Source organism: Mustela lutreola, chromosome 14, assembly GCF_030435805.1.
Source record: "Mustela lutreola isolate mMusLut2 chromosome 14, mMusLut2.pri, whole genome shotgun sequence".
In the NCBI taxonomy this organism is placed as follows: Eukaryota; Metazoa; Chordata; class Mammalia; order Carnivora; family Mustelidae; genus Mustela; species Mustela lutreola.
In genome coordinates, this window is record NC_081303.1 from 1041253 (window position 1) to 1065352 (window position 24100).

Genomic DNA, 24100 nt, shown 5'->3' on the forward strand with positions numbered 1-24100 from the left:
TGCCCCAAACAGGGCCAGGAGCCAAAGCAGGGGATCGGTAAATATCTGGAAGTGGGTGGATGGCATGAGGGTCTCAGGAAGTATTACCTACTGTTAGAGCCTTCCTTAAAGTCCAGGTCCCTTGAGAAAAACGTCTTCTCCTTTTCTGTGATTTTGTACAATACCCGAGCAGACCATTGCTCCCTCTATCCACTCTCACCCTTCCTCTGAGCACCTAACTGCTCTTCCTCTAAACCCGAATGTCCGTAGCATAAAAGCCGGTTTCCTCACGTGGCTGACGAGCGCGCGATTTGGTCCGTGTCTACTTACTCTTCATCGTTGGTTCCCTGATAGCGACTCCTTCCCGTCAGTGCCTGTGATTGAGCGGTCCTGGGCCCCGGGTCCACGGGTCTCTCGGTTCCTCCAAGGAGCCATATCACTTTTGCTTCCAGGCTCCCATCATGCTGTTGCTTTAGCCCCGATAGTGTCTCATTCTCCTTTGTTTGGCTGTTTCATACTCATTCTTCAGGCTCAAATTAAATGTTTCTTTCACAGCACAGTTTTCGTTGAGTCTCTAAACCAGGTTAGATGTTTCTTTATAATCACGTTCTCCTAACACTCCGTATGCCTCTGTTGCCTCACTCAGCGTTCGCTGACGTCTGTCATATGGGTTTGGTGCCTGACTGAAGAATTGGCGAGGGCCAGCGTCCCACCGGTGTCGCTTAGTCTGATATCCCTGTGGCCTCGCCTGACGTGTCACACCCAGCAGGTGCCGCCGGAGCCAGCGGAGCGTAGGGTTCAGGAGAGGAACATAGACAGAAGAAAGGTTTTGGTCTCAAGCACATCTGGCTCTGATTCTACCTTCACTATCTGCTTCTCCTGTGATTTTGGGCAAGACACTTACCTTTATAGAGTCCTAAGGTTTGCTTATGTAAGATAGGGATGATACAACTGATCCCATAGGACTTTATTTAAAGGTTAAGTTGGATACAGTAAGTAGAATGTCTCAGACGTAGCTGGTTCATAATGCATGCTTAGTAAAGTTAATCATGATCACTACCATCACTGGGGAGTGGACTAAGCCTGGCCTTGAAGAAAAGCTCCTGAGAACAAGTAATACAAATATTTAGGAATACCTGTTTCCCTTATGATATTCCTTAATTAACCTCTGACGTCAAGCTAAGTTAAAGACATTCTTGGTTTAAGGAGGGAAAGCAACACCCACTGTCCCTGCACTAACCAGTGACCACCGAAGCCTTCATAAAGCATCTGGGGCTTCCTGTGTCTCTTCTGACATCTGGCTCACGTGTAGCCTTGCTTCTACGATTCAGGGGAGCGGAAGAGAAGTCCGTGTGAGCTCTGCATGTGCAAGGCCCTTCATTTACATTCTCTCGTGTACTGTTAGCAAATAACAGAGAAAGCATGTGGTGGGGAAAGCGGGGCCTTTAGAGTCAGTGACTGAGGTCAGACCCCAGCTCCCCCACTTCCTAAGTGGGCCACCTCGGGCCGGCTTGTCCCGTGAACGGTTATCATGATTATGTTGTGAAATGGTAATGGACAGACAGTTGTGAGGCTTAAGATTAATTTATTTCTTTAAGAAGAATTGTCCGAGTCTTCACAGAAAGACACGTGTCGCAGAGACAACAAATAATTCTAGGAGAGCTCTCATCACTCGTCCCTGCACGGTGTTGCCCGTCACTGTCAGTTGTCCCTACGGGTGTTTGTCAGAGTGGAGACGGGGGCCGAATGGGAGAGCAGAGCCGGCAGGTGACGTCTGAACGTAGGACAGGTTTCGCGTAAGGTAGCGTGCGTAGTCTGGTGAGACACAAGTGGTCCAGGTAGAGTTCTGCCCCGGTCGAGGGAGACGAAAGGATCCCAGTGGTCACAAGGACATCACACAGGGGACAGAACACGATTCAGCAGGTTCTTGAAATGTGGTCGTAGTTGTGCTGCTTGCGTACAGCACGTCTGCACCTGCGTTACCACCGGCGAAGGGAGGCTCCTTTCAGCAACTTGGCGGCATCGATTGCCTCTTCTTTGGTTGTATCCTCTTGTGACTTAGCAAAGAGACGCTGGACTGGTTCAGTTGCAAAGAGAAGGAACAGGAAAGAGGAGAATCGAGTGCTGTGACTGTGACAGGAAGCAAGGGTGCGGACAGCGGTCCACGAGGCCGGTATAAGCTCCTTAGGTAGGTAAAGGGGTCTTCCAGGCTCTTGGGTAGAAAACTCCGATCTGTCAGTTCCTCGTGTTGTGTTTTGTTGAAAAAGGAGTTTATTTTTGTTCTCTACTTAAGAGAAAATTGGGAAAAGAGAAAAAATACAGGAGAAAGTGATGTCCAGAAACCCTGTTAATGTAGACAGAGGAAGGAGAAATCGTCCCATGGTTGTTTTTCACCATTCACACAGGGGTTTGTAGAAGGAAGTCTTTGGAAGACCTGCAGCCTTACTGACTTGCTCCCACCCTCCACGCACAGGCTCCCTGCTCTCTTCTTGTGGAGGAGGACTCACTCTCTGCCTCCTGCTATTTTCAGGCTCGGCATCCGGTACAGTAGAGATCACTGAAAGCCAGAGTCTGCCGGGCATGTCTGGGATCAGAGTATGTCCCAGTATTGCCTGTGATCACACACGAAAACCCAAAGTCCATTTTTATTGATCAGCTTTTAGGAAGCGCAAAACGCGAGCGAACAGGGTGAATTGGGTTACAAGCAGCCGGTACCCACTCGGCATTCGGTACCCCAGCCACCTGCTGTGAGTCCAAACCGCCCTCTCCTTAAAGACAGTTCATCCGGGTTTTCCCTTCACGGACGAGGCTGAGTACATGAGTCTGTGGTTGAAAGTTCTCGACACGGAGGGGCCTCGGCAGTCGCCACCCGTGCTGGTGGTCATGACGGTTTTGAGGATTTTTAGGATTGCCAAGATTTTTAAGTTCTTCTTTAAAAATGTGCAACAGGGGCGCCTGGGTGGCTCAGTGGGTTAAGCCGCTGCCTTCAGCTCAGGTCATGATCTCAGGGTCCTGGGATCGAGTCCCGCATCAGGCTCTCTGCTCAGCAGGGAGCCTGCTTCCGTCTCTCTCTCTCTGCCTGCCTCTTCGACTACTTGTGATTTCTCTCTGTCAAATAAATAAATAAAATCTTTAAAAAAAAAATGTGCAACAAAGGCAGGGCTGTCACATGCTTGATGATTTAACACCTTGTACCGAATGTAGTCCCTTCTCTATTGGACTTTCTTTTTGTACCTTTCCCCCACAGAGTCTTTCGAGGTAGGTAAACTTCAGCCCTTTGACAGGTATAGAACATGGGCTGCCAGCAGTCCCTCCTTTTCTTTGCTGAGGTGCTTGGGGGGGTTGACGGAGAAGACACACTGGAGACTGATGTAGCTTAACATCAGTAAAGGGCAGCTTTGCCGAAGGCCTCTATGTTTTCCCGATGAATACAGCGTAGACACACAGCATGGGAGACTTCGACTAATTCCATACAATAACCACCAACTTCAAAATAGCTGTCAACCTGCAACTGATTTCAGTTCCTAAAATGCCAAATTAATTATACTCTTTTTGTCCCCAAAATTGACATCCGGTTTTTTGATACCGTATGGCAACCTGTGACAGAGGAGAAAAAAGTCGAATACAGTTTAAAAGCAAGAACTAACATGAGTAGTTTCCACGGAAGAAAATACAGAAGAAATATAGTGGGTACTGCGGTGGACGGCTGACCCAGCTCCCTCTAGGACGGAAGCCCTGTCTCTCCGCAGCCGGGAGCTTCGCAGCCGAGCACCGTCTGCTGGAGCCGTCTCCGGCATCTGCCTTCCAAACAGAAGAGAGCTGCCTTGCCCAGCTGTGCCTCCTCCAGGCCACTGACACCCAGGGACTGGTGGATGCAGGGGACAACAGACCTGACCTCGGGCCGTGGTCTGGGGGAGCTCTGAAAGGCCGTCCAGCTGCAGAGTTCTGGCAGGACTGGCTGAGACCGTTGTTGTCCTGTGGCGAGCTTCTCTGCCCGCTCTGCTTCCGACAGCCCTGCAAAGCGCTGGCATCGGAGACACTCCCCAGGAAACCTGCTGCACGTGGCTCTCCGAGCCTGCTGCCCAGCAGACTTGAGGCGGAGGCACCGAGGGTCCCCAGCATTAGTGAGCCCCGAACACGTGCCAGGCCTGTGCCGGGCGCCTGACCTCAAATGCTCGGTGCAGCAGGTGGGGGAGAGTGAAGGTAACAGTGACCCAGCAAGGGTAGGGAGTTTGTCTGTAGGCACACGGCGGGGAGCAGAAGGGCCGGGATTCCCACCCAGGCAGCCCGGAAGGGCAAGAGGAGATCAGCGAGGTCAGAGAGGCAGGAGAGAGGGGAGAGTCGTCGGGGAGGGGCATGGCTCAGCGCTGGGGAGGCAGAGAAGAACCACAGTAGGAAGGGGTGATGCAGGGAGGGTCTGAGCAGGGGAGAGAAGGCCTTGAGGCTTCAAGTGTGAAGTCAATGACGGCAAATTATTCAGCTTTTTTTTCAAAAGGTATACCTCACTTTCACCAACATTTTAAGCCAGAATATTTCTCTAAGCCTCAAAAATAAATGCCTGCCGAGCACCTGTTAAGCATCGGCCTCTGGCTCAGATCGTGGTCCTGGGGTCCTGAGTTGGAGCCGCACATCGGGCTCCCTGCTCCCTGGGAGTCTGCTTCTGCCTCTCCCTCTGCCCTGCTCTCTGCTTGTGCTCTCTCCCTCGCCAATAAATAAATAAAATCTCTAGAAAAAACGCATGCACTAAAATTCTGGAGTCTGGTAAAAGCAGATAGTGGTGCAGACCTCAAACAGCAGGAGTCTAGGGCCGGGCCCTGGGACTGGCCTGCAGGAAGCACCTGGCCCCAGCCTCGCCATCTGTGACCCAGCAACTGCGGCCCTAGGCACGCACGGCAGAGGAGACATGGGGAAGGATGTCCCGGGTAGTGTCGTTGTCAAAGTAAAGAACTGGACACCAGGACGATAACCCATTAGCAGAGAATGGGTAAGCGTGTGGTGGTCCGGCACTGGCCACAGTGCCAGTGAGAGCAGCTCCACACGAATGCGCCGCAGGGTTTGCAGAGCCTTTGTGAGTCCTGCACATGTAACTGGCCGAAATAAGCAGTGTGTGTGCGTATTATGTACACGCACACGGAAACACAGGCATTCCCCCCACATGATATGATATTATGGGACCACTCCCATAGTAATGTATATCATAAGAATATTACATACATGTACACACACGCACACAGGGAATCTTGAACTCCCCATTCAGGATGCTGCTGCCTCTTTAGTCGGAGAGACAGTGGAAGGGCACAGGGAGGGAGAGTATAGCGGACACCTGGGCGCTGGTAATTTCTAGTCTCAAGACGGCAGTGGGTTTATGGGGCTCCTCATTCTGCTTCACACCCTCATGTAATATGTGAGTGTCGGAGCTCACACGTAAGTAGCATGGAAGCCATGCATCCAACAGCGCGTCAAAAAGGAACCATCTGGGGAACCTGCTGAAATGTACATTCGTAGGCCCAACCTGAGAACTGTATTTCAGGGCCAGGAATCTGCATTTTTAAAACACAGTCTGGGTGGTTGTCATGGGGAGTCTGGAGCCCATGACGTGAGCACCTCTGAGATTTCCTGGGTTTCTCAGAGGAAGAACATGGGCCACTGGGAGGCTGGGGGAGGAGGGACTTAGGTCTGCATTGTTTGAGCTTCGGCTCACGCGGGATCGTTGCCTGACGGAAGCGCGTGAAGCAAACAGCGAAGTTCTTCATCCTTTTTGTCTTGTCCTCTCACCTCGGGAGAGTATCAGAAACAGTGGTTTAAAGATTTAAGAGGAAATACGGTTTAGAGATCTGTGAATGGCTGAGTCAGGGCCTTTAGGAGAATCGTAGAAGGCCTTGGCCAGCCCTGATCTTAGCAGAGGAGAAGACAAGGTCATGACACTGAGGCCGCCAGCCTCAGCACAGAGGTCTTTGTGCAATACCAGTGCTATCTGTTTTGTAGATAACCCCCCAAAGCAGGCTTAACCCCCCTCCCCCAGTTTTATGGTCTTCCTACAGCAAAGACGGTTCTTCCTACAGCAAAGACGGTTCTTCCTACAGCAAAGACGGTTCTTCCTAGGCACTTCTTTTCTCATTTTCTCATCAAGGCAGTGAAAACTCTGGACCCTTCAGAAACCGTTACTCCGGTCTCTCTTCCCAAGTAGCTTCTTGGGATGATTCATTCAACAACCTTCTTTACTTAGCTCTGTGCAGACATAATGAGAGGAGAGGACCCGGTGGGGTGTTTTGGGGTGATTTCTGTAAGACATTCACTGCAGGCTGCTGGCCCTACTCTCTCTGCAACGGGGCAGCCGGGGTGCGAGCCCTGCGGCCGTTGTTGCTTCCTCAGATCCGACGCTCTGCGTCTCTAACCGGACACCAGTAGTCTCAGCCCTCGGTTCCTGGTGAGAGGCTGCTGCTTGGCCACGCTCCAGGCTCCTAATAGGGACAACCAAGCGAGTATGCTGTCCTCAGGGCAGCGCGGGCCCCACTGACCCGCCACTGACAATGACAACGCGTCGTGGACCTCTGAGCCCAGCCCAGAGTTTGTTACCTTTGGTCCCATGGTGGACTCAGATGAGATGTCTTTAAGGCAGTCACACTCCGTCCGTGGACCAGAGAATGCTGTTCTAGGATGCAGTCGTTCGATGCCTCTGATTCGGCACACACTGAGGTCCCTGTTTTTAATTCCACTAAGTATGTAAGGTTAGAAACTCATCAGGAGTAATTAGATTCCTCTCGGACAAGGGGGTCAGAGAAACAAAGAGAACATTCTCGCACCAGCAGCTAATCGCATGCCCAGCCGCAGCCTCCAGTGTGGCGACGACACTCCCGTGCGCCCACGCGGAACACCAGGGCTGGTACAACCCGCAGCTCCCCTGCGGCGCGTGTGCCTTGCTTGGCGCTTCCCTGTCCCACGCGTCTACGCAGACTTTGTGCCTGAACAAGGCCTGGATGCTGAAAGTGCCTCCGGCTCCACAGACGGGGTGAGCCAGTGGATGTTGGGGTAGGAGGTGGGGCAGGAGGTCTCCCAACTTGTTCTGGCGAGGGGCAAAGTGTACGTGTGAAACCACACGTGCGGGGACACCTGGGAACGGGTCCATTTGCTCTCTCCCTCCGAGGGCACGTCCTCCTGCGGGCTTGCCCTGAGGAAGCGGCAGGCCCCCGCCCTGGCCATCGTCCCCCGGCTGACGTCCCCCCTCGGCTGACGTCCCCCCTCGGCTGACGTGAGCTCACAGGTTCGTGAGGGACGGTCTCTTTGGGGCCCTTCTCCCTCCGGAACAGAAGTGGCGGTTGCTCTCCTGCCCGCTATAAATTACAGAAAAGGCAACCAAAGTTTCTCTGTTCCTCCTGTGAGCTGGGCGTGGGGCCGGGTGTTTTTTACAAGTATTTTTTTCATTTTATTTATTTATTATTATTATTTTTTTTTTTTTTTAGATTTTATTTATTTATTGGACAGAGAGAGATCACAAGTAGGCAGAGAGGCAGGCAGAGAGAGGAGGAAGCAGGCTCCCTGCTGAGCAGAGAGCCTGATGCGGGACTCGATCCCAGGACCCTGAGATCATGACCTGAGCCGAAGGCAGCGGCTTAACCCACTGAGCCACCCAGGCGCCCTATTTTTTTCATTTTATCTTCTTAACAAATCCCCCAGGTAAGAATTACTATCTTCCCTGTCCAGGTTCATTACCCAAAACTCAGAGTTAAGTAACTTTTCCAAGGTCGCTCAACTAAGAAATGGCGGCAGCGGGATTTAGAGCCAGGAGACCGCTTTGTTCTAGCCAACAGGAAGCCACTGCGTGACTTTAAAGCAAGATAATCTGGTTTTTGTTTCAAAGGGTCATTCTTCCGACTGTAAGGACGGGCCACAGGGGAGCAAGAGTCAGACCAGGGAGAGACCGTAGAAGGCAGACAGACGGAGACGGGACACGCTCAGGGGCCACACAGTGAGGCGGACGATGGCCTGGGGACCGCGTGTGGCCCTCACGGAAACAGTCTGGCAAGCCCCGGAGTAGGGGATGGCGAGAAGCAGTACATCGGCTGCTGTTTCAGTCGTGGAGGGAGCAGGACAGGGTTGGGTTGGAGGCGGCAGGGAGGAGTGGCAGAGCGCAGCCCAGGGAACCTGCACTTGGCCAGCGGTGATGTCATTCACGGACAAGAGGACGCAGGGAAGACAGGTGTGAGATAGGGAGATTTAAAATATCATTTTAAACTTGTGTGAACAGCCAACACAAACCCCCTTTTTAAGATTTTTTGGTGGATTAAGGCAGTAAGAGTGATGAACAAAAACTGTCTTGTTATTGGCATTAAGATTCCCACTTTATGGAGGCCTAGACTCGCGGGTTCTGAACGCCGTCCACACTGAGCCGCTCCCTGGAGAAGCACGCACAGGACAGTGTGCTGTTCGAGTCCCTGGGCCAGACCCCATGACCCAGGTCCTATACTCACACACGGGGCTGCCAAGGCTGCTTTCCTTCTTTCTCTGCCAGGAGAAAGTTAATAATTTTATGGAATCGTGTCCTATACATTCAGTTGGCAACTTCTGCTGGGTCTTTGGTTTTACCTGGCAAGTCTTTCACGTGTCCTGGGTGAGCTTTCTGGGGAGAGACAAGCAAACACGTTTTTTGGTGCTGTTTTGAGTCATTCTACCAGCTTCCAGAGCGGTGACTCTCCTCGGGCCTGCAACTGCCCCTGCCCCCCCAGAGATACACGGGCTTCAGCTCTTGGGGTGCACTGTGGCCGTCGGGCAAGGGCACCCGCACTTTGGCCATCTTCCTCTGCCAAGCCAGCTTCTTCTCATCTAATGCTCCCGCGTCCCTCCGGCCCCCATATTTCACTGGAAAACTGCTAAACCTCCCGGATTCCATCCCTCCTGACCCCTGTGACCTTACTCCACCACTTCTCATTGGAACAAAAACACCGTCACCGTCCCACAGGCCAACGGCAAGGCAGCGTCAGCCACACCGTCAGCCTCCACGCTTCCCCGTGCCCCGTCTCTTCTCCTTCCCTTTTTAGCCAAACCCCTTGAAGGAGTCCAGTAAACACTTCCATTTACCGGCACTACCCATGCCGCCCCCGTCTTCAGCAAAGCCGGCTCCCGGTTCCTGAGAACGTGGCTCCCCCGCACTGCGGAAGGCCCGTTACGTTGCTTTTCGCCTTTGGATCCTGACAGTGCTGTGAGGAAATCTTTATTATCCCCCATTTTACAAAGACTGAGTCTGAGAAAATTATCCCGCCCTCTGTCTCTCCTTTACACGGAAGACCTGGGGTTCAGATCCAGAATGTCTTCCGCCCACCCTGAAGAGCTGGAAAGTCTCCCCTTGCAGACCAAGATTCACTTGCTGACTTAGTAAAGTGGACATTTGGGATCGGCAAGCTCTCGTTTCCTGTTGGTCACATGGGATTTTATGCTTTCTTGTTTACTTGTTTTTCCCATACAAAACTGCATTTGCTGAGAATTTCCTTACTATTTGGGAGGGTGGGGGATACAGAATTTAAAGTTTTATCACTTTAGGAAAGCAAGGCCTTCTAGATGGTCATTCTTGACCTCTGTAAAGAGCCCAAGGCTTTTACCCAATACTGATGTCTCTTCTGTGTTCCCACAGAGCAGATACGTCTAAAAGCGGTGGCTGGCTGACACTCACGGCCGCCGAGCTCTGCCGGGAAGTAACAAGCGCACATGCCTTCACACGACTCAGAAATACCGCGTCTGGGTGCTGCAGTCGCACACACGACAGTCCCGCCCCCGCCCACCCCATGCCCACGAGGCCTGGGGGACGGATTCGAGGCGGATGGCTGTGGGTGGGCGTCTGCTCGGATGTCGGGGTCCAGGCGAGGTTAGTTACCTGGATGTAGAACCCTGGTTGTTAGAGCCAAGGAGGAACTTTTTTCTCATTTCTTAAATTTTTCTTTAAAAAAAAAAAAGCTCAGCTTTATGGAGGTATAATTGACAAATAAAGTGGTAGGATATTTAAAGTGTGTATCACGATCCGGGTAACTTGATATACATACACATTGTGAAAGGTCCCTCCCCCGGTGGTTGTATAACACATTGGCCGTCTCACATACGTATTTTCGTGTGAGAATAGTAAGTTCTGCTCCCTTAGCAGATCTGTTATCAGTGTGACCAGCTACAGTTCCATGTTCTACCTGACATCCTCAGTCCTTATCTTTTAAAAAATTTATGAAATACTGTGGCCAGACAGTGTTTTATTAGTTTCAGGGGTACAGACCTTTTCATCTTCCAGCTGAACGTGTGTACCAACATCGTTTATTTTCCCTGCCCTGGTTCCTGGCAACCACTTTCCTACTCTCTTTCTAGGAGTTTCATTTTTTTTCTTTTCCCTTTAGATTCCACATATAAGAGAAGCTCTGCAGCCTTTGTCTTTCTGTATCTGACTTATTTCACTTAGCAGAATGCCCTCAGGGTCACTGCGCTTCACCCCGGATGGCAGGGCTTCCATCTTTCTCAGGGTTGCCTAATATTTCTGTGAGCATGTGCGTGTGTGTGAGCGTGCACGTGTGTGCGTGAGTGTGCGCGTGTGTGTACGCGCCCGCGTGTGTGCGTGTGTGAGAGCATGCGTGCGTACGTGCGCGCGCACATGTGCGAGTGTGTGTTTGAGCGCGTGCGTGTGAATGTGCGCATGCGTGTGTGCGCGTGTGTGTGTGTGCACGTGTGCAAGTGTGTGTGCGTATGTGCACGCGCATCACTTCTTTATCCATTTTTCTGCCGATGGGCACTTAGGTTGTTTCTGTATTTTAGCTGTTGTGAATGATGCTGCAGTAAACATGGAGAAGAGAATCTTTTCAATATCCTGTTTTCACTTCCTTTGGGTATATACCTAGAAGAGCGATTTCTGATCATAGGATAGCCCTATTTTTAGTTTTTTAAAGAACCTCCCTACTGTTTTCCACAGAGGCCAAACCTATTTACGTTTCCATCAACAGTGCGTGAGTGTTCGCTAGGAAGAGCTTGGAAGACCCTAATTTTGCCGTTTCAAGTTGAGGTGCAGATGTGCCCAAGTGAGCTGCCGAGCAGGTTTCGGAGAGTCGGGGCTGACCTCAGTTCCCCTGACCAGCGCTCTCGCCCTCCGTCACCTCGTGTCGCCGAGTCCTGTGTGCAGAGATACAAGGGTTTGGAGCCTGGGGTTCGAGCTGTTCCCTCATTGGTATGCACCACGGCACTCCTGGGCCAAGCTGGTGATTTCCCTTTTCCTCAGACTCCCCTGGGGGTGAGAAGCTTGAAATTCCAATCAGGGTCTCTGAGATTCTGAGCTTTTTAATGGAATGTGTCCTGGTCTCCTTGTGGATTGGAAAGAGCCCGGACTGGCTGGGGAGCCCACAGCTCGGTGATTGCTGGGTGCAGGGGCGCTCAGGGGGCCCCGCAACAGCAGACCACGGCTCTCTGCCATGTTCACCATTTTAGCCAGTTAGTTAGGCTCCAGCCTAAAATGGCCATTCATCTCCACAGATTTTGTGTGCCAAACTCCAGAATCGCTTCTGCTGGAAAACATGCTGACCTGCTTGCAAACTTGGAGCAGAGAAAAAGCAGCAGCCTCCTCGAGCTTTGGCCGGCAGCGCTCTCCACTGTGGGCTGACGCGTGTGCTTGGCTGGAGAAGTGGATGCCAGTTCAGTGTCCTAGAAACCCGAGAAACTGGGGTCCTCGGTGTGAAGCTGCACTGTGGAGCTGCGGTCCTAAAAGCCAGCAAGTGTCCGCGGAGCCGGGACGTGCCGGAGTGGTCATTCCCGGTGCGCCCGTCACTGCCCCTCTCACCCCCGCTGCACCTCAGCCCTAGGGTCTCTAATAAAAATCCCGTCCGTCCAAGTGCCGTATGGAGAGCAGTGGAAGGAGCGCCACGGAGACCAGGGGGTACGGTTTGTCTCCTTCAGCCGTGAGTCCTTAGCCGAGTCACGGAGTCCCCCGGGGCTTCGCGTCAGTTTCTGTGACAGACGCACACGCCTGGTTTCCTGAAACAGTCACGGACGTTAATCTGTCACCGTTCTTGAGGCCAGTCTCAAGTCCGAAGTCCGTATTGCTGCACTGAAGTGATGATGCCGGCAGGGCCACCATCCCGTCGGAGGGGCCGGCGCCGCCCCTCCCCTGTCCAGCTGCCGGCGGCCCAAGGGGGGCGGCCTTGGGGGACGGCATCATTTGCTCAACGCGTGTTGCCGGCAGCTCCGCTCTCTCAGGCGCTGAGAACCCAGCGCTGGAGAAGACCAAGTCTGTGCCTGTGGAGCTGGGGTCTGGCGGCTTCTCAGCGGCTGTGCGGACCCTAAACGCACGGTCATAAGGTTCTCAGCGGCTGTGCGGACCCTAAACGCACGGTCATAAGGTTCTCAGCGGCTGTGCGGACCCTAAACGCACAGTCATAAGGTTCTCAGCGGCTGTGCGGACCCTAAACGCACGGTCATAAGGTTCTCAGCGGCCGTGAGGACCCTAAACGCACGGTCACAAGGAGGAGACTGGTTCTCCCCGTCACCCACTCGCCCCCGACTGCTCCCGTGTGAAGCCCTTCCAGGCACGAAGAGCTCGTCGCAAAGGTGCCCCCCCCGCCGTCCCCCAAAGCCTTCTTTGGTCTGGTCCCACGTGCTTGAACTTTCTTCTGAACGCCCCCGACGGCACACTCCACCCTGACTGGGTTTCTCCTGTTCTGTTAGTCCTTTCTACAAACAACTCTCTGCAGCCTCTTGGGGTCCCTTGGGTCAGGCCCAGGATGAGGCTGGGGCTCCGGGATCCACACCACCTGGGTAGGGAAGACCCCCCGTTGCGGTCCACTCCCAAGCTTCCACAGGACACCACCTGAAGGAGTCCTGTGACCAAAAGCATTTGATAATAATCGGTCCTGAGCAGCGTGTCTAGACATGAGCTTCTGTGACGGCACGAGTGGCCCCCGATCAGCTACGCCGGTGCCCAGCGACAGCCCCTTGCACTTCTGCCGAGAGTCTGATTCAGGAGGTCTGAATCTAATGCCTGGTCCCCTGGGCACGCTGCTGCTCCTCCTGACTCTGCATTTTTACCGGATCGTAAATCACTTGAAAAGACGAAGGGCTTTTTTGTTTGTCCTTCTAGCCGCCACCTACCCGTCCACAGTAGGCACCCTCTGAATTTTTGAGTCTTCAAGACAGGAAGGATGTCGTGTTGCAGCAGTGAGAGCAAAGCAAGCCCCGTTGTCTTCTGTCGGGGACACTGATGTTCCCTCGCAGATGCAGAGCTGGGAGCCAACTTCTCATCTCCCGCTCGGGGACTCGGGCCGAGAGAGTGACATGTCATTTCTGGTCCCAGCTCGCCGATCAGGACTACTTACGGTCTGACCTCGTCCAACTCTAGGGGAGCTGAGAAATGAGCTCCTACCACTTGCTGGAAACCGAGGCACAGGGAAACCTTGGTACTAACACTGACGACTGGCACAGCGCACTCTTCTGGCTCAGAAACATTCGGCACGCCTTCCCTCCCACAGACAAAGTACTCTCGTGCCACCCCCGGGAGACAAGCCCCAAACGCTGCATAGACATGGGCTTAGTCACTAGCTGAAGGTCTGGGGGCTGTGCGTGATGCGAGGCAGTCCCTGTGTTCGACGGTCATGCCTGGTGGTGTGATGTGCGGCTCTCGGGACGAAATTAGAAGGCAGGTCTTATGTCCTGTATTAGTTTCCTGTGGTCGTCACAACAAGTTACCAATAACTGGTGGCTTGAAACAATAGAGAGTTATTGTGTCTCACAGTTCTGGAGACTGGAAGTTTGAAATCAAGGTGTCAGGAGGGCTGTGCTCCTCCAGAGACTCAGGGGAGGGGGAGGCTTTCTCCTCGCCTCCTCCGGTGTCTGGCGTCTGCAGGCCTCAGCCTGTGACTCGGCCACTCCGTTCTCCACCTCCGTCTCCACGTGGCATCTCCCCGGCCATCTGTGTGCGACGCAGTCGTTGGTTTAGGGCCCAGCCGGTAACCCAAGACCCTCTTCTTCCGAGAGTCTTATTACGTCCGCAGAGTCTTCCTCCGGAAGACAGTCACGTTCACAGTTTGAGGGACTAGCTTACGGACACAGCTTTTAGGACATCGAAGGCAGCTCACTCTTTTCCTCTGGCCAAAACACACATCCGTCCACAAGCAAAGTACATTCAACTGACCCCAGACTTTCCAACATTTTGCCCATAACAACAGCATCAGCTCTAAGTCCCAAACCAATCCAAATGTCATCAGTTCAAAAAATCCCCACTGTTGTGACCCGAATCCTTTCAATGTGTTTATGAATGACGTGGAGTATGCTTCATCCTGGGGGAGAAAACTCCTCTCTTTAAGAACTCATGAAGCCAGAAAACAAGTTACATGCTCGCCAGACACAAAGGTGTGATAGGTAGAGGATGGCCATTCCCGTTCTAAAAGGAACTGGAGAAAATGAAGACGTCACGGGTCCCGAGCACAGTCTAAATCCAGCAGGGGAAATCCTGTTGGGTCCAACGCAGAGACTAACCCTTTGTGGCAAGACTCCCCCCTCTGGGCCCATGGTGGCTCGACGGGTCTCTGTGCCACCTGTTACGGTTCTGTCCTTGGAGCTGTCTTTCCTTTTTTGTGGGGTGACCTGATTGCAGTGAGTAGCTCTAGCAACCCAGTTCCGGACCATAGAATTTTGGGAGTCCCACAGCCTTCTCTCATTGTTTCCTGTCTTTGTCCCCCTCGGCTCAAGCTGTCAGTTATTTTTTATTTTTCTTTGATACAGAGATCTTTTTTTCACAAATAAGGTCATGTTCGCGGGTTCTGGGGATTAGAATGTGGGCCTATCTTTTGGGGACAACCATTCAACCCGCTACATGCTCCCATCCCCGTGTTCCATATCCTGCAGGAGGATACAGGTTCCTGAGTGAAAAGAAGGAGAGGATCTCCGGTCATTGGTCTGTAGTAATCTGAACCCTGCCCCAGCAGATGCTGTGATGGCCTCCACTCTGGGAGTGGGAAGCGCTTCTCGATTGGCCTGTACCCTTGGAGTAGTTCCCCAGCCTGATGGTCTCCTGGGCTTCTCCACCTCTTGGGAGATCTTTCTCATCTATCATCCTGAAATGGTATTCAGAACGTGTGCTTCTCGAGATCGGAGCAGCTTTCTCAGTCATAGGCTGGTGGGATCCAAGTGAATTTCGAACTTCAAATACCGTAAACGTTCTTGGTCCAGGCTCATGGTTTCTTCAGCGATGTGACGCTTCAGAAACTCCCCGAGATCCTTACCCATCTGCCCCAGCTCGGTTCTCCGTGCCGATCACCACACCTGCAGTTCTTGCCCAGACACTCCGTACATCTGGATACTTTCACGCTTGATCTCATGACGTTCTAGATCACGTGAGCGTCTCAGTCTTGCAGGCTCCGGCGGGAGAAGCACACGTCTACTCTCTTCTCTCCGAACCATTCTGCTCAGCGGCAGGTGTATACGGGGAGCCCTGAGATCACATGAGTCTCTGCTCCAACACACCTTATTTCGTTTGCAGGCTCGACCGACAGGTGCTGTGGTCACACCCTTGATCCTGTCCTTTACTCAAGGCTGAATTTTAGTTGGTTCAAAGATCCTCACAGTTTTATATTTTACTGCTTAGCATAATGAAATGTACTTTTTCTAGCCCTACCACACCCAAATGGCTGGACATCCTCTGTTTCTTTCTCTGGGCTTATCTTTTCCTTGTGCCTTGTCAAGTTCAGCCTGCTGAATAAGCACGTGCCACGAACAGCCTTTGTTGTTGTTGTTGTTGTTGTTGTTGAGAGAGAGACGGGTGGAGGAGGGGAGAGAAGCTGGTGGTTGTGGTGGAGAGGCAGAAGGAGAAAGAGAGAGAATCCCAAACAGGCTCTACACCCAGCACGGAGCCCAGTGTGGGGCTTGATCCCATGACCCTGAGATCATAACCGGAGTCGAAATTAAGAGTTGGACACTTAAGGGCCTGAGCCATCAAGGTCTCCCGACTAACATCTTTCTTCTAGCATTTTCTCCCTCTAATGAGGGAGCTCATTTGCCTTCCCAGTTGTAATTGGCAGCACTTTCATTAGATATTTCGACACTGTTAGCATTCTTCCAGCCTCCGATAATAGCTTCAGTTTCCGAATCCGCTAGAAAGTGTACATTTTGTTGAAGTAACAAAGACTTCAAAATGTTTTTAAACACAAAGTTTTATTTTTTTTCACATTTTACATCTAATGTGGATTGGCTGAGTGGATGGACAGTTGCTTCTTGTCTTCCAGATTCCAAAATAATGGTAATTGTGTGTCTTACATAATTTTCAGCCTTAGCATCCACGTGTTGTCTACATGTTAAACACTTTAGCAACAGAACACAAAAACTAATGAAACAATTTCCTTTCACATTTAACCTTATCACTAGCTTCACTCAAATAAACAGAAAACTCATAACTTAAAACTATTTATTCATAAAGTCACCTTATTTTTCTTGTATAAAACTATGTGGTGGCCACGGCAGGAGCCTGGTGTGGGTCTTCTTTACAAGATGGTCAGTGAATCCCTGATAGGGATCCTTGGTGAACATGGTCTCTTTCTAGGGGTCAGGGGTGACACAGCTGTAGGTCTTGGAAACGGCGTTGAAGGCAGCCCTGGCAAAGTTGCCCCGTGTGACAGTGCCGCCCCTGGCTGAAGTATAGCGGTCGTCAGCGCCGGCCATCATCAGGAGCTTCTCGGGCACACGGGCTGAGACCATACCTCTGGGGGCACAGTGAGGCGTCCTGGCAGAGCCATAGCGGCCGGTCACCTTGCCTGGGACAGCGTTGGGTGGGCGGATCTTGTTCCCCTGGTAGGCTTGCCACATGGAAAGCTCAGCCAGGATGGTGGCCCCATGGGTGTAATGGTTACCACCTTGGAGCACTTAACACCCAGCCCGACATGTCCACTGTAATCCCGATGGCAACAAACATCTTGAACTTGGTCCGCTGGGCAGCACGGTCTGCTTTCATGTAGGCCTGATCTTCAAAACCTCAACCTTGAGGGATGCGCCCAGGAAGAGTCCGTGATCTCAGATTCTCTGATGGGCAGGGAGAAGGTGTAGATCCGCTCCAGGGACTTGATCTTTGTGTCCTTCACCAGGGGGCCCAGTGTGGTGACGGGGTCCACTCCTCGTCTTCACCCTCGCCTTCTTGATCTCCCAGCCTCTGCCCTACCCAGACCCACTCTGATCCCTCCCCGATTCCAGCCTGGGCGCCCTCAGGAAGGCTCCGAGGGAGCCCTGGACTCCATCCCAGGGGCTTCCCACCCCAGGCTCCTGCTGCAGCTCTGGCGTTCCCGGCCGTCTGGTGTTTTCTTGGAGAAGCAGCAGAAACCATCTTATTTTTTAAGTTAGCAAACCTTAGTTCGGAGTTCCTGAGCAAAAGTGACCGGATGGTTGAGGGGCTGAACCTCGTGGCCCACAACAACGTGAGCAGCGCAGGCGATTTCTCTGGCTCCGGTCCACAGTGTAGTGGACAGAAATAATCCCAGCTCCCAGCTGGCAGCCCTGAGGGCGGGTGTGCTGGGCATGAGAGGTATTTCCCCAGCGCTCCCCGCTCTCACTCTGCGCTTGCAGCCGCTTGGTAGCTGGGTGGTCCGGGACTGTTTCTGACCCCCAAGTGCTAAACAAGGTGAGGCCTTCCCACGGTCTCTTTCCCTCTGCCACCATGACCGGCAATATGGAGACGGTGGCTGTTCCCTCGGCCTGGGCTCTACAGTAAAGAGATGAGAACAAAAGCTGAACTTTGTATTTCAAAACCATTTAAAGTTTCTCAGGCACTTCAACAAAATCTGTACTTGCAAATGCGTTAAATTGAAAGGAGAGTGTTTTGCAGCCGTGCTGGGTTATCTAACAGGTCACGAGGGGAAGCAGAACACAAAAACCATTCAAGGACTTGAAGGCATCACACCCGTAGGAGACCCTGGATTTGAAGACTGAAAGGTGCTCAGGGTTCCTTCTCTTTCAATTCTACTTTCCCCCTCAACACATCAGCCTTTTTTCTCCTGGGTCAGCACAGGTCAGTCTTTCCACAAATGAGAAAATATGACTGTGGGCCGTGTTTTAGTTTACGCATTACAGTGTTGGTCACCTGGAAGGGACTGGGTTCATTTTGTCCCAGGTACGTGAGGAAATCCAAGAAACAGACTCACGGGCGTGAGGCAGTGGCCCACCCTGGACGGATCAGCGGGGGTCGCCGTGTACTTGCAGCAGCCGACTGACGGGGGTCTGAGGCCCTGGGGCCTTGGGGACGGCGAGGACGGGGCTCCTGTGGGACTGTGGTTTCCTGTACTCGGGCGGTGACTTCTTCATACTCGCGTGAATGCGGCAAGGGTTTCGAAGGGGTAATTCCCACCTAACAATCTTCACTACTTGTTCAAGTGTTCTTCTTCTTCTTTTTTTTTTAATGGTTTCCTCACTAAGTTTACTAGTTAGTTAAACAGGTCAATAAACCATTTGTTTTTGGACTTATTTAGGAAAAGCAAATATTTTCTTTAAAATGTGAGAACAACAGAACAAGGAGTTCATGAGGACAAGGTCAAACGTTTCCTAGCTGAACTAACAGTTCCAGAAAGTCTTTCATACCCTTGACCTCTTAGTGGGAAAGAGTTGGAGAGAACTTTGTTTCTTTCTTAGGGTACTGTGGGTCTCAGAAGACATCAGTCAGAGAAATAATCTTCTGCTCTTCTTCCTGGGTTTATAAGGTATCACAGCAGCCTGCAACATCAAAATTGTTACTTAGGTATGAATTGACTGACGCACAGCTTCACGGTGGTTCCAAAAGCTTTGACTGCGTTCTGTATGAGAGTGTGCATTTATTCAGTCTTTGTTTCCAAATAGTCAATGCCGGTACCGTGCAAGATCATTGCCATACTTCGGTAGTAAACCTGACCACGCCGATTCCCTGTTCCTAGCACCCGCACTGGGCGTCACGGGGAATGTGATGCTTCCTGCTTTTTCCTTCCTGAAATGAAGGTGACGATACTGACGTCACGTAAAAGGGTACAATGTGCCAGGAATTTGATTATTCGTTTCTGGTCAGAGTTATTTATGGTTGCTTAGTTTCCTTTGATATATACATTTGAGAAGGACGTGTAACAGCCCTTCAGAGTCTGACTTGCTCAACTGTTTGAGGGATAACAATAGAGTAAAGTAAATAAAGTCCTTGGAAAACTTGGGCCTTGGTGTGACCTGAGGCTGCCCCGTGGCTCAGACGGGGAATTCTCAGTGTCTCCTGTCTTCTGTCCATGTTCCCAACTTACTTGTTGTCATCAATGAGAAGGGCCTGAAGCTAATTGTTAGAAAATATCTGTCTTCCACGCAGCAGTTGTGAGATTAAAGTAAAATAAAGATCATTTGGAAATATAAGTGAGTTAATATTTACTCAGAGTAATGCTTCCATATTGGGTTCCTTGACGTGAACAGAATGCTGCTTAAAAAAAAAAAAAATCGCGCAACCGAAGAACAAGAGAGAGCTGAAGGCCGTGCTGAGTTGTTAGTCTGCGTACAGCTGCCTGCGTCAGCCTCACTGGGCTCAGGACCGGACGCGAGTTCATGGGCTCAGCAGGAACGGCACCAGGCAGGGAAACACGGTCAACGGCGAGTGAATCCCAAAAAGCGATGATATTGTCTCAGTCGGGTCTCTTCATCCCAGGCGGAACTCTCATCTTAAGACTTTGTGCCGGTTTTGTTTCCTTTTGGTTTCTCACCTGGGCTTCGATAGGACACATTAGTTTGGTTTTCTCTCCCATTTTGATGGTGGAGCTTTCTCTGGCTTTTTATGCAAACTTTCTTCTTTCTATGCTATTAAAGTTATTTCTTAAAACAAAAGCTTCATTATATCACTTTCACCTTCAAAGTCTTTAATAGTTACCTGTTAGGAGCAACGTCAGGTAAGGGCTATAATCATGAAATTTAGAAAGTGCCAGAGCGGGCTTTGAGTAATAGGAGGTCTCAGAGAAATTCTTCAGCTCCTCTAATCCTCCAGGACTTCATTGGTAAAAGAGGCATTAAAGTTATTTTTCTCGTAGGATTTTGGTGAGGACGCATTCCCCAGTTTATAGTAACTCAATAAATCATGGCCATTATGGTTGTTTACTGTTGCTTTGAAGGCAAGATTCCTTTAACACATCACTTTATCAAGGATACTGTGGAGATTTCTTACTGGCTGAGACTAGTCTGGATGACTTAAAAAAAAAAAAAAAAAGATTTTATTGGGGCACCTGGGTGGCCAGTCAGTGAAGCATCTGCCGTCAGCTCAGGTGGTGATCTGGGGGTCCTGGGATGGGGTCCCGCGTCAGGCTCCTTGCTCAGTAGGGAGCCTGCTTCTCCCTCTGCCTCTGCCCTTCCCCTCCAACCCACTCATGCTCACTCTCTCTCGTGCTCTCTCTCCCTCTCAAATAAATAAATAAATAATAAAATTTATCTGTTTGAGCGGGAGAGAGAGCGCATGAGTGCACACAGGCGAGCAGTGGTGGGGGAGGGACCGAGGGGAAGGAGCGTGGGGGGAATCGCAAGCAGACTCCCCACAGAGCACAGAGCTTAATGTGGGGCTTGATCTCACGACCTCGAGGTCCTGACTGCAGCCAAAACCAAGAGCTGGAGGCTTAACCAACTGAGCCACCCAGAGGTTCCATCTGGATGATTTTCAATTGCCCATAATTTATGGTTTTCTGTATCTTTGGCCGACTCTACTCTTAAATTTGTATTGTAGTCATGAAAGAATAGTGTTTAGTCTATAGATCCCTAGGAATTGGTTAAAATAACCCTTGAGTCATCTCTTAAAGGCCACAGCATGGTAATGAGACAAGCAACGGGCCTTCTGCCGGCTGCCAGCATCCGTGGGATACTGACCAGAGACACAGATGAAGGACTTGGTGACTTGGTGGCGATGTCCCCAAGGCCTTCTGTCCAGCAATCCTCTCTTCTGTGGTGATTGTTATTTATAGCCTTAATTTCTGGAGCATGTAAGTAAGTCACCTCAAAGGAAAGCAAAGAGCTAAAAGGAGATGCTAATTTCCCTTGTATAATTATGACTTTAAATACAATCACACTGAAAATTATACACTGAAGTGTGTATAAGTGTATATATATATATATATATATAGAGAGAGAGAGAGAGAGAGAGGGGGGGAGATTTTTAATTTATTTCTTTTTACAGAGAAATAGCAAGAGAGAGAAGATAAGCAGGCTCCCTGCCAAGCAGGGAGCCCGATGCGGGGCTCCATCCCAGGACTCTGGGACCATGACCTGAGCTGAGGGCAGAGGCTTAACCCACTGCGCCACCCAGGCGCTCCTGAAGTACATCCTGATTACGTTTCTGACTTAAGAATTCAAAGTCCCTAAAAGAGAGAGATCACATTTCTATAGTGCTCGCAGGTCTTAAGTACTTTAACCAAAGTGCCTCATCTCCTTCCTTTGTCTATACAGAGAGCTGAACTTTTCTTGGGGGAAAAGAAAAGGGTCAAAGCAGTGTCTTGATTCAACTATAGCAAAATTAGAGTCTTGGATCTGAAAGTTCCTTCCAAAGTTCCTTCCCCATTTTTTTGTTTTGTTTTGTTTTTCGTCACAGAGGAGAAAAAGATGGTGGTGCTGAGCTGCCATCAGGGGGAGGAGAAGGGGAGAGACTCTCAAGCATCCCTTCTTACTTCTCTGCATGCACAGAGTTTTCCTTCCTTGGAGGAGAAATCCTGAGATGGTCAGGATTTGGGACACCTTTCCTGGTGTTTGAGGATTAGGGTTGATGGTCAGGTCTGGTGGCTGGAGATGAAGGGAACCATGTCACATCTAAGATAGGAGGAACTAATCTTTACTGATCTCTTGGACCCCAACAGACAAATAAAATACTAATTGGGCATAGATGAGACCCTTCTTAGTCCTCGTGGTAGAAGAACGTTGTAAATGAAGCTGAAGCTTGATTTGAAAGTTTCAGATTATTTAACAATCATGATTGTGTGGAAATATTTGAAATAATGGATCTTCTGTGGCAGTTCAGGGTGTACATACATATACATACACATGGGAGTGTACATGCATCAGGGCTGTGGTTGGACGGATAAGTGTTCCTCCTCTCGGGACCTGGAGCAGACGTTTTCTAGAGCTATAGTTGGGTATCTTGGAAGATAAAGGGAACTCAGGAGAGTTTCACACTGGAATTTAAATGTTCCAATCTGCAAGTGACACGTGACTCTTCCACGGGAAGTTTGCTGGTCAGGACTAGTCAAATGATCTCCTGAAACTCAAGGAGGCTATGAAGGGCATGTGCTCAGGTGGGTCATTATAGTGACTCCTAGTCCCTCCTGCAGAAAATGACTGGCTCACAGACCAGCGTGACTATCGGCTGCAACCACACTGAGAAAGTTAATGTCCCTGAAGAATATGTCAGTTAGATTGTACGTGAAAGTCAACCGCCTTAGTAACATGGGACTGTTACTTGGTATTTGCAACGGACTATGCAAGCGCTCTCTGGGAAGAAGGGGTTTAGATGGATGGACGCAAGCCTTTGGTTCGTCTGACAGGTAAATCCCTGCTGCAGAAATGGAAGCATTAGTTCAGCAAAGCCCTAAGTCCACTCAGCATTTGATTCTTTCAGTTCCCCTTGATTGCATTTTATTAGAATCAGGAAGCTTTTCTGCAAAGGCAGGGGTAGTCGGGTGGAAGCCACATCTGGTTCACTCAGTGTGGTTTTATTCTACATTAATACTTTGATATTCTGGCTTTATAAATGTGTTTTCTTGTGAGCTTCATTAGCCTTCGCTCAGCTTCTTCAGTTGAACCAATCCCCGGACACTGAAGAAGTGGACGTACTGAGCCGATGCGGCTGGAGCCGGGCCCTGAAGCATACACAGCTGCCCGGAGGAAGGGGCTCATTTTGTTGTGTGTGGTTTTTTGTTTTTGTTTTTGTTTTTGTTTTTGTTTGTTTGTTTTTCCAGGGAAGTTGGCTGGCTTCCCGAGTGACGAGTGGCCTTCCCCAATGTTGTCAAAGTCTCCTTCTACATAGTCCTGCCAATACTTACATGACTCTGTCAGGAACACATATGGAGCCCATATTTTAAACTGATGATATCCAAATGAAAATAAAAGAATTTGTAGGAAAACTCTTAGAAAACCACCTTAATAAAATACAGAGCAGCCCACTAAGGCAATGTTCTAGTAACTACAAGTACCATTATTATTTAGTACATCCAACCATAATTTGGGACATATGGAAATGCTCTTCCTACTGGTATGTTAGAATTTAAAGGAATGCTTCAGCTGCAGTATTCTGGCAGTAAAGTACAGAATGTAAAGTTTTTATTCATTTATTTATTTATTCATTTATTTTTAAAATTATTTTATATTAACATATAATGTATTATTAGCCCCAGGGGTACAGGTCTATGAATCATCAGGTTTACACACTTCACAGCACACACCATGGCACATACCCTCCCCAATGTCCATAACTCCACCACCCTCTCCCTGCCTTCCACCCCCCAACAACCCTCAATTTGTTTTGTGAGATTAAGAGTCTCTTATGGTTTGTCTTCCTCCTGATCCCATCCTGTTTCGTTTGTTCTTTTCCTACCCCCCAAACCCCCACGTTGCCTCTCTATTTCCTCATATCAGGGATGATCATTTCTCTGATTGACTTATTTCGCTAAGCATAATACCCTCTAGTTCCATCCACATTGTCGCAAATGGCAAGATTTTGTTTCTTTTGATGGCTGCATAGTATTCCATTGTGTATATATACCACATCTTCTTTATCCATTCATCTGTTGAGGGGCATCTAGGTTCTTTCCATAGTTTGGCTATTGTGGACATTGCTGCTATAAACATTTGGGTGCACATGCCCCTTCTGATCACTATATTTGTATCTTTAGGGTAAATACCCATTAGTGTGATTGCTGGGTCGTAGGGTAGCTCTATTTTCAACTTTCTGAGGAACTTCCATACTGGTTTCCAGAGTGGCTGCACCAGCTCACATTCCCACCAACAGTGTAGGAGGGTTCCCCTTTCTCCACATCCTTGCCAACATCTGTCATTTCTTGACTTGTTAATTTTAGCCATTCTGACTGGAGTGAGGCTGTATCTCATTGTGGTTTTGATTTGTATTTCCCTGATGCCGAGTAATATAGAGCACTTCTTCATGTGTCTGTTG

The 24100-nt window shown here is 50.2% G+C and overlaps 1 pseudogene; it reads right to left on the bottom strand.

Annotated features, from left to right (window-relative positions):
- Positions 1–16404: 16404 nt before the first annotated feature.
- LOC131815201 (small ribosomal subunit protein uS5-like) lies at positions 16405–18270 on the bottom strand (annotated as a pseudogene).
- Between the last annotated feature and the right edge of the window lie 5830 nt (positions 18271–24100).